The sequence below is a fragment of the Cibotium barometz genome, chromosome 17 (assembly GCF_041138505.1).
Source record: "Cibotium barometz isolate CiBa-2024 chromosome 17, ASM4113850v1, whole genome shotgun sequence".
NCBI classification, from domain to species: Eukaryota; Viridiplantae; Streptophyta; class Polypodiopsida; order Cyatheales; family Cibotiaceae; genus Cibotium; species Cibotium barometz.
In genome coordinates, this window is record NC_141062.1 from 56,060,508 (window position 1) to 56,072,524 (window position 12,017).

Genomic DNA, 12,017 nt, shown 5'->3' on the forward strand with positions numbered 1-12,017 from the left:
AAAAAATATCCTCCCCAAAAAGGAAAATTCGCATTTCCCACTACTCTCAAAAAAAAATCAAAAAATGGTTCACGTCGTGAACCATTTCTGCAACTTCTCGGCCTAAGGGTTCACACCCTAGGAGCCCATACCGGGCAAAAAAAAAATTCATGAAGTCCGGTTCACGGCATGAACCGTTAAGGGTTCGCGACATGAACCGTTAAAGGTTCATGGCGTGAGACCCTTCGTTCACGCGACCCAAAAAAAAGAATTTAACTTTTTCATGAAGTCCGGTTCACAATGTGAACCGTTAAGGATTCACGGTGTGAGACCCTTCGTTCACACAACCCAAAAAAAAAATAACTTTTTCGCTTCATGGCGTGAACTGTTAAGGGTTCACGGTGTGAGACCCTTCGTTTATGCGACCAAAAAAAAAATTATAAAATTTGTCAATTCCGCTTCACAACATGAACAGCACCCTAGCATGCTAGTTCACAACGTGAAAGGGGGTCCGTCGGCCCAAAAAAAAAACTCTGAAAAACACCCCTATTTGGAGACCCGTATCTCCTAAACCGTATATCCGATGAAGGCGCTCTAGGGCTCATCGGAAAGCTAACATTGAGCTCTTCAACTTTGGACTCGGCTATCTGAAGTCAAAATTGATCATTTTGGCCTCCGACTAGTAGCCTCAAAATTCGACTTGAAAATCGAGGCAAAAAACAGCCCAAAAACCATGAAAATCATAAAAAACGATAATGAATCATATTCAGGCTACTTTTTGAGGGTCTAAATGACAAAATCACGGACAACTCAGGGAAACAAAGTTGTAGTACTCCAAAAATACTACAACTCTCTCATACAGAGTTTTTCAAAATTCCATCTGGAACACCCTCAAAAACATGTTGCGAAACAGGGGAAAAAATTTCCAAAAATATTTTTCGTCTTGAGATAGTGATGGAAAATAGGTTTTAGGACATCCTCTTCCATCTGGGAAGTTACTAGCATACACTTTTTCCAAAAAAATTATCTCGGTTCATGTGCGTATGCCTAAGCTATTTAGGAAAAACGGAGTCTCTTTTGACCCGACTACTTTAATTAAAGCTTAATAATCAAGCTTATATATATATATATATATATATATATATATATATACCCATTCTCAATTGTAGGCTGATGGCCATCAGTGCACGAATATGGAGAGGCACAATTGAAATTAAAGGTTAATGTAAATATATATACATGAGGAATCGATGTCTCTTACACACTAGTTGCTTATAACATTTAGTAGAGTTATCTTGAAACTAAAAATTAAAGCTTTTAATAGCTTCCCTAGGGAAAGCTTATTACTATAAGCTTCAAAAATCTTAATACCAATATAAATATAAATCTAGGGTATTACAAAGTTTAAATTTTCATAACACCAAAGATATTCATAGACTCAAAGAGAAAGTAAAAGAAAAGACTTGTAAAATGACCATCTTAAGGTTAGACAAGTAGTCTAGTGAAGCCTGCATCAAACTATCTAGCTTATCACTCTCGCGAAGAAAAACATTTATAAACTTACCTCAAGATCCCTCAACTCACCTCATCCCTAATTCAATTATACTAACCACCTATATGTTTATTCTTTCTTCATCTTATCGATTTTTCAGTGCCTCCTCACTGTGTTACGTAGTAAAGCATAGCATATAAATAGGGATAGCTTAAATTTATGCTTTTTGTTCAATTGTTTGTAAATATTGTTTAACTTCTTATATTCATTTCTCTTGTTATTTTATAACCTTTTGTTTCGGAAGTTGGTATCTCTTTATCTTTATACCATATAGCAAATTGTTTCTCCATTTTTCATAATTTTAATCTTCATAGCAAATTAAAACGTCACATATTCTTGTGGTATTTGTGTCCTTTTTAATAATGTATTTTATAACAAAACTAGCCGACTCTTGCAAGTAAGTTGTTATTTTTCATAACTTAGTAAATAATTCTTCCAATATCTTTATGAAAGTTTTATCTCTCAGACAGTAGTTCAAATACCATCCAAGTAAGTTTCTCCTTTTCATCCTTACAATAATGATCATGCTTAAATAATTACGCATAGAATTTTAATTCATACTACTCTAAGTTCTATTTCTTATTATAAAGTCATAATTTAATATAACCCTAGTTACGTTTGAAAGAATAATTATATTTCAATCCATTCGTAAAATTGTTTCTCATTTTTCTCAATGTAGAGCATCATTGCAATCAAATATATAATTTAAAGGTACGACTCTCTTACACTTAACTCAATCTTATGATTGCTAAATTCATATTTAATATTCAAGTTTATTTCAACTTCAAACGTAAATTAAGCTTTCATCGTCTAGACTTGTTCTACTTAATCAAGATTGTTAGAATTGTTACTAGTCATTCATATTTATATTTGTGTTTGGGGCTGATGTGCTTGGTATTGAGGCTTCCTTCTTTGTGTAAGCTTAGGAGACTTTGTGATGGGCTTGGGAATCCAAGCTTTGGTATAACTCTGGTAGTACCCTTGTGCTTGTAGTAACGTTTTTGGTACCCACACTTGTTGACTTGGTGGAGTTCTTTGAGGAACTCGCATAGGTTTTTGTGGACGCTGTTGTGGAGTACTTTTCTTTTTCCTTGGACTTTGAGTGCTGCATTGAGGAAGAGGTTTTGACTGTTGACGCCCCCAAATTTGATTGGTGGCTTCATAATAGCCTTGAGCTATAAGTAGCTACTTTTCCACCTGCCTCTTGATACTATTAAGATACCTTGATTGTGGTTGTCTTGGTGGAGTTTTCTTTTGGGTTGATGTGGAAGGTTTGGGGCTCTCCTTGACTTTGGTTGGTGCAGAGACTATAGTTTGAGACTCATGGGCATTGTTGATGATGATGAGGCTAGAGTCTTTGGTGGAGTGACTGTTGATGACGAGACCATCGAGCATGTGGTGTCTCCTTTGGTGAGGTTTGTTGATGAAGAGGCATAGGCTCCGGGACTTTTATTCTGAGTTCCTTGTTAGAGCTAGATGGTTGCGCTGTGGGAACTTCATCAGGAATAGCTATTGATTGCGAGGTATTGGCATCTAACTTCGTTGATGAGGATGGGGTTGAAGGAGTAGATGCTCTAATGGAGTCAGTTGTTGACGCAGATGGTAGGTCATTGTGTAGAGGGGCTTCTGTGGAAGAGGCTTGCAACCTTTTGCGGTCAGCGTCATAGAAATCCATTATAGTTGGATCTTCTTCCTTGTAGTATAGTATTGTCAACTTTTTGTCGTTGACCATCATAATGACTCTATCACTAGCAAAGCTCGGTGGTGCTTGGGCAACAATAGTCCATTTATGCCCCAAGATTAAATCTGCTTTCCAACACATAGTCAACCACAAAAAACCTGCAAGTAAGGGGGTTAGTTTCAATATACATTGTATATTCAAAGTACCCCAAACATGGCATATTCAAGTCTTGTACAAAAGGGAATTCTTTGAGGATATGTCGTGAGTGTTGGTTGACCTAACAAATCCCATAGCTTGAGGTTCATGAGATTGTGTTCTCGTGTTGGATAAAGCTGTGCTTGAGCTATGGTGATTTTATTTGAAATTTCCAATCCATCTAGAATCCTAGGGATCTTTTCAATAAGATATGTTGGAAGTGCCAGCTCCTCTATGGTCTTGTTCTCCCGATAAAAGTAACTTTACAATGTCTACAGGAGTGTTCAAGGTGACTGTTTGCATGGATTCATCTATTGAATACAACGATTCACCTATCTAAGTTCCACCAAGTACAGCATCATACTCAAGGGAATCTAGGGTAACATGGAATGTAAATTCCATATCTCCACTGATTGTTTGACGAATGTAGCTAAAGTAACCTAGAACTTCAATGTTTTGTTCATTGGCTTCTCTTGAGAGACTATTGCTTGTAGGGATGAGTTTAGGTTGTCCCAAAAATGACACCCAAGTGTCTATTGTCATGATGTTATGACTAGCTCGAGGACTAATGTGCGTTTGCGCTTAACATCATTGCCTGTAGGGAAATCCAACCATACCATGATAGAATCTTCCAAAGGAACCATAGATGTTTCAGTTTTTGTTTCAACTTCAGATCCCGCTTGTGTTTCATATTCCCATTCACTTTCATCCTCATTTTGGCTCTCAGCTTTTTCAAGAGTACCGAATGTTTACACTGGCACACTTGGCCCTCTGACAATTCTTAATGAGGTCTGTTTGGAAACTTGCGAATCTTCACAGTCCTGTTCTATGGAGTTCTTTATATCTTAGTATAACTCATGTTGAGCCCTTAAAGGTGCAAGTGTTGATGTTATGTTGGCTTCACCATGAGAGAAGAGCATTCCTCCAAATGAGATTTTGAGAGACTGCTTTAATTTTGTAAGGGAATTATCGAATTCCTCACGTGCTTTCTCAAACGTATAATTCGTACAATCTGTGTCTCAAATGACTCTTCTGTTAGAGAGTATGTCTTCCTCTTGAAAGGGGAAGCGGTACTCCTCTAGACTTTGTATTTTGGTTGCTTTGTTAGGACTGGCATTATGAGGCTTAATCACAACCGATGACCCTGTGTAAGACATTCAACCAAGCTAAGCATGCTCTCCTAAGCTTGCTTTTTATGTTTTGCATATGTCATATGATCATTATTATCAATTTGGGGTGGTTGGATGGGTTCTAGTTTCTTGATTGACCTATGAGGGGCACTAATTGACGAATCAAAACTTGTTTTATCCTCCCTAAGTGTCGTACTAGAACTTGTTTCATTTTTTGACTTTCTTTGGATTGTCAGGTTTTCTTTATGTTTGCCCATGCGATGAGATTGAATTTTCTTTTGGGCTTTCGTACCTTGTGTCGCACATATGGATTTTGTGGTTTGTGTGGTGGCTTTTGAGGTGGATGCTTCTACATCATGTGTAGCTTTTGGCTCTTTTGGGTTTATGTCTTCCATAGACTCCTTTTCACTGTCCTTTAATTCAACCTTGGTTTCGATAGTTTGTTGTCCCTTGTTTTTCTTGGGTTTAGAAGGTTTTGTTTTCTGTTTTGGGTTTTGCTTTAAAGCATATTCTTCTACCCATGTTGAGGTATTGTCTTTTGCGTTCTTTTTTACTGTTTCTTGTGCCTTGGCTTGTCAGCGTGTAAGCACATTCAAGGGTACCATGGACAATTTCCCGTTTTGTGCACTTAAGATGTTAAGAGTTGTATTTTGTGAGACAAGTTGCATTGAAGCAACCCGTCTTGGGAAATCTTGGAACATGTGGTCAATTCCACATCATTCATACATGGGTCGCCAACAAGGTGTCAGTGACTATGGGTATGGAAGTATTCCAAACTGTGCAGTCTGCCACCTTGTGAGGTCCACAATAATAGAAACACCAAAGTGTTTGATTAACTACTTCTTAAGCAGTTTCTACTATCACTCACGGGACCCTTTTGTACTTCTTGAAGAAATAATTAAAAAACTCATAAAATATATCAAAATTAAAACAAAGACTTGAATTAAATTGAAAAATAAATAACATAGCATAACACAAGGCAAGAGAATTAGAATAACATCACCATCAAGAGTAAAAGAGTAAAGGGTACATAGTACCACACAGAAGACAAGATTGGGTGCAATCTCCTCCCTCAAGTGTGTAGCTCCACTTCCACGACTTGAGTATTTAGAGAATTTTATTCATAAAAATACCCAAGGAGCTAAGAATAGATGTGTGTACAAATTGGGCTTGCTTTTCCCACTTTAGGGATATTGCTTTACATATTATTAACCATATGAAGTCTCCTAAGGTTTATACATATAAAAACCTTTGCCCAAATGTAATTGATGATGGTTCTTGTTACATAAAATATCTTTGTGCACATTTGCATATATGATATTCTTGTGCACATTCCATTAAACTGAATCATACACAAATTAAATCGAGCATATTTTCTCTACGATTATTAATTTATCAAAAATATGATAAAATATATACCTGTTAACAATCCTCCCGTTTGAGGTAGCAACTGTCCTCAATTGTGTAAGAAAAATATCGAGAGAACAAGATTATCTTTGTAGGAATTAATGTCATAACCTGTAAGGTAAACTTAGAGATCTGAATATGGCTCAGAGGTTCTTATGGACATGGAATACCAACAAGAAAAAGTCATGTGACACCTAAATTGGTGATCATCACACTGATTATCAAATAAAAAATAACATGTACAAAAAGTCTAATACATGACTCACAAAATAAAAAAATGATCATCATCTTCACACCACCGCTCAATCGACCAGTCATTAAAATGACACCTCAATCGGTACCCTTGTGCAGTGCGACACCTCAATCGGTACCCTCGCACTTCTCATTGACTATACTCAGACACTGTCCACGTTAGTTAAATAATTAATTAAACACATCAATTAATCCCAATGTCGTCTTGAGATACAGACAACCCATAAGTATTCAAATAACAGCCACACACATGTTTGCCAGGCGTAAGTAACCCGGGAATCACCCCTCCATATGAACCAATTGAAACAAACAGTGGAGGCTTAAAAGCATCCCATATACGGGCGTCCTTGATATACAATTGCATAAACGCATGAGAGGATGGCTTCATGATTGGTATGGAAGACTAGATCTACACATAATGCATATGCAATGAACCAATCAAATGAATGTATGTAAGATGAGTCCAAGTATCCATACCACATAGGCGCATTGCACATACACACATAGGATGGTAAAAGATAGAAGACATAAATGTGTTTGGAGCAAGTATATGAAACCAATCTGATGTCCCATACCACCAGATTAATTCCATACATCACTTCCTTCGTAATAGAAGTTTGAGGCAGAGTGGCTAGTTTCCTCTGAAACTTAAATTCCGACATAAATTTTCTCTATCTAGAAATTTTATTTAAGTTACTGAACTTGAACTAATTTTAATGTTGAATCTATGGTTTATTAATTAGGTTCTTAGGTTGGAAAAAATATTTATAGAAATGAAGTGAATATATATATTACATATATATACCTCCATCGTTGTGGTGTAATTGAAATAATCTGTCAAAAATAATATTAACACTCGAAAGAGATGTGAATTGTTATTACTTCTATGGATAGGGTATATAGAGTTATTAAACAGCATCTCATGTGGACCTTAACATCATAAGAATAAAAGTTAAACTGGTTAGGGGTATAAGGGTAGAAAATACTAACCTTGAGTTAAAAAGTTATTTGAAAGGGTGTGAGATTATAAATGAAGAATAGATAAAGTTGATTTTTCAATACAGAGTTTATAATGTTCATCAAAGATGGGTGCCTGTGCATGTGCTTCAACAACACGGATACTATGATGGTAATCCCATTATATGGTTGCCGAAATTGAACAACGTGAAGAAAGCCTCGCCACCGACTTCAACCCTAATAGCTTCACCTAAAGTTCAACAAGAATGGAGGCCCAAGCAACAACAAGAAAATCACTCAACCACTCTTGTGCATTCAGCACCTACACAAGAGCTTGTGTGTTCAAGCAAACAACCAGCAGTCTTACCTACTGCCTCGACAACATTTGAGCCAAAAATTCAAGAATCAATTCCCAGGACTGCAACGGAGACTTATGAGCACATCAAAGACAAACTCACAATGCTCTTTTCACCCCTCTAGATGTGAAAAATAAGTGCACAAGAACCGGTTGCTCGCAAGTCATGACCCCTAAAATCAATTAAAATAAAAAACCATCAAGGTCAAAACCTACAACTTCATGGGGTCAAAACCTGCAACTTCACGGAATTCCATCTCACGAAATTACGCTTCACCGAATTCCATCTCATAGAATTACACTTCACGATATTCCATTTCACGGGATTAACTTTTATGGGTTTAGGCTATTTCACGGAATATTCCTTCACGGCCAAAAATCCTGCAATCTCACGGAATTACCCTTCACGGAATTCCATCTCACGGAATTACACTTCACCATGGGATTAACTCTCACGGGTTTAGGCCATTTCATGGAATATCCCTTCATGGCCAAAAAAACCTGCAATCTCACAGGATTAGGCCATTTCACGGAATATCCCTTCACGGCCAAAAAAACTAGCAATCTCACAGGATTAGGCCATTTCACGAAATATCCCTTCATGGCCAAAATCACGGCCAAAAAACCTACAATCTTACGAGTTGAGGCCTCACACAAGTTCACAATTTCACAGCTTAAGAACCTGCACTTTCACGATTTAAGCCACATCATGGATTAATCCATCTCACACATTAACACTTTCCCAAATGATCTTCAATAGCCATTATATATTTGTTAAGCTTATTGCTTACTATTCTTTTGGCTATGTAGCAGTTGCTCCATAAGTACATATCCATACTCATGCATAGAAGAACATTTGCACCAAAGCCTCACCATCGATAACTTCCAAGTATATCTCTGGATGGGGACCCATGGTGGGCGAAAGCGTGGTCAATGGTACAACCCATCGCCTGGAATTTTTCTTCAAATTAGAAACCTCTCCAAATGACGCTACCATCTTCACAAATCAATGATCTTCAATCCTTAGTGAAAATATCTATATTAGCCTCGCGCAAGTCAACGTAATTCTTTCAATCCTCACCAACAAGTGGCTACTTCAACACACAGAGCAGTTCAATAAGAGTCTATATGACTCAATTTGTATACTTCATGTATATCTGCTTCAAAAGAGCACTTAAATATACATACAAACATAAAAAGCACACGGGCAAAGAAAGCAGGAACAGGTCCTACTCAACATTTAACAAGAATCCCACCACACAAAGGGACATCGATGAAGGCCAATTTCTTCAAATGATGAATGTCGCTTCAATGAATCAAATAAGGAACTGAGAATCACCATCTAGTTCTGATGATTAAGTCTATGTTCCTTCGGATCCTTCCCTCTCTTCTCTCCCACCATTCTTAACATCTCTTAGCATCCCCACTAACACAAATCACATGTAACATTGCTTATGATTGCCAAAAACAAAGTGAGCAAAAAGCCCCCAAAAAAAACATGCTCACACAAATATGCAATCATTCGCAAAAAAACCCCACCCCATTAGTAATTCCCAATAAACCACTAACCTTTTCATTCACTAACTAGCTTTTCTTAATCCTTCTTGGAGAGACAAAGACCATTGAGCGTCAATCAACATCAAAACCATCGACAACGCTTATCCATTCTCCCCACACAAAGGTCTTCAACACGATCACGAGGACACGATCGCCATCAGGAAGGAGGGGATGTTAACCCAATTCTAGGGTTAACAAGATCTACTGCCATTATCTTACATCAAGGAGTCACGATAGATACACCAAAGGGTCATACATTCAAGATATAAAGCAATAGTGTCCAAAGCTACAACTTGGACGGGTGCCCGTAATGGTGTGATGAAGTATTTATGGCGATTCCCGCTTCAAGAGCATGTGGTAGCAAGTTAGAATCAAGTCCTAAGTAATGTACTTCATGGATATATTATGAGAGTAGTCATTGTAATAGCATTAGGCCTCTTATGAGCCTAAAGTGCCCGGCCGGCCACAGTTTAAGTGAGTGTGTGAATACTTATGGCCATGTATATAAGTGAATATCTCTCATAATACAACATACTCTCCCATTTTACAATTGAGTGCCATTGGAAAGATCCTCTCACAACAGTTGCGGTTCACTAGGTAATCTCTTGTTGGATGTGTTTCAAGGGGGGTTAGGGTGACCTATAACATCAACTCAAATTCCAATCATCTTGTAACTATTGTAGTATATGCACCATGTATGTAGATACAAACATTTATTGTAAAGTTAAAGCTTCATCATTGGATTGTCTTTAACTTCTATGCATTGTAGTTGTTCTTGTGTAAGCTTGCTTACATCATTAAAAAAGGGAGACGGGCCTAAGATGCTATAATACCTTGAGTAATTTGCTAAATCTTTGATCAAGACTTTGTGGTTAAAAGAGATTGATGCTTGTGGTTAAGAGAGATTGATGCTTGTGGTTAAGAGAGATTGATGTTTGACTTTAAAGTCGAATATGTAGCCCAAAATTTTTTATCAAGACTTTGTGGTTAAAAGAGATTGATGTTTGACTTTAAAGTCGAATATGCATCCCAAAACCACTTGTTGACGTCATTATTGATATGAACTCGGGTGGTAAGGCTTAATTAAAGTGAGGCAAGGTGATTGCTAGGACTTCCAAAAATCACCCTTGATTTTTGTTTGATAAATAAACCTTTCTCACTCAAATGAGTGAAGAAATGGATAGAAGCTAGAAATAACAACTCTACCCTGTGAATTCTCTTAGTAGGGCTTGCTTTGATACCATGAACAATCTTTAAAAGCAAACAAGCTCAATTCAAATGAGCTAGCTACTAACATTATGGATTCTTGACAATCACAATTTGAACAATGGACCAAGTGATGGACTATTAGTATTAAACAAGAATTAATATTATTATATTATTATTTAAAGAAAAATTACAATTCAAGGGCTAAAAGAAGCACACACTTAGGGGAATAACCCTTAGTTTTTCCTTTAACTCTTTGAAGCACATCGGATTTACATATATGAACAATTTTTGGAAGCAACCTAGAGAAATGCAAATGAACTAAACTATGAAATGAACAATGGAACCAATCACAATCATAATTTTGATAATAGACGAGTGATGGATGATACTAAAAAAGACTCTGAATGCTTATATGACTATGAAGATAGTTGCAAAACAAGATTAAGAAAAGCATGCAATTGAGAGACTCCATTCCATCCCAAATCCTAAGCTCATTAGATCAGGATCACACATTGTTCCTTACTTATTTCCTTAGCTCTCTAAAGTTTTATATCTCCATAAGAGAAATTGAAGTTAATTTTACCTAACACTAATATATAACTAGGATTGAGAATTGTAGAGTTAATATCTCACCAATCATGATGGTGGTGGTGATATATCCCAAATCCCAATAAGCTCATTAGGTCAAGATCACACATTGTTCCTTACTTATTTCCTCCACTCTCTCTAAAGCACATTAAAGTTTTATATCTCCATAAGAACAATTGAAGTTGATTTTAGCGACACTAGGATTGAAAATTGTAAAGTTAATATCTCACCAATCATTATGGTGGTGGTGATATATCGTCTCAGACTTTCTACTTCTACTTAGAGCTAAATTTTCCACCAATTTTGACCTAGCCATTCATCATTAGATGTCTATTATGCACTTTACAACATGCTACAAATTATGTAAAATGTAATATAGACCCTAATGTGGAATAAATTATGAGTCTTATTTAAATGTTGGTATCTAATAAAAGAATACAAATGACTAGGCAAATGTCTAAATTTTGACACTCATATCTTCTTGACTCCTCAAGTCATCACAAAGTAATCCAATCTAGCCACAAGTCCTTCTGAATATGTATATACATATTTATGTATGTATATACATATGCTTAGAACCGCTCTGATCCACAAAGGATTTCTTGAGATGGACTCCAAGGTTCAAAGTTTAGTCAACTCACCTTCATCTCGCCTAAACGGCCATTTAGTCCTAACTATTAGTCCATTCTTGATGAAAAGTGATCAAAGTTACATCTAGATTATTGTGTGTAGAACTTCTGTGCTCGAACTCTCTGAAAGTTTAAACACACCAACCTTCTCAAGAGGAAGTTCATTTTTAATCCAATGGGATGTTTATACCTCACTTAGTCCATGTCCGTGGTCTATATCCCATAAGAGAACATAATCAAGGTTTTAGATGCCTCCATGGGACTTAGACCACATTTGGAGAGCATAACTGACCTTTGTGGCTACTTTACAGTATTGCATCACAAAGTCTAATCATGGCTATCCAAAAAGTAAAACAAGAAGACACCCATATGGTCTCGGTTCCATGGTCAAAGAGCGTAAGTTATCAAATTTCTGTTTTCTTCCATGAAACACTAGGGATGCCCCTCATACACAAGGTATAAATCTTTCAATTGGCTACCATATGTGATGACTCCATCACAAAAAGCATAAATTATTCTCGATCAA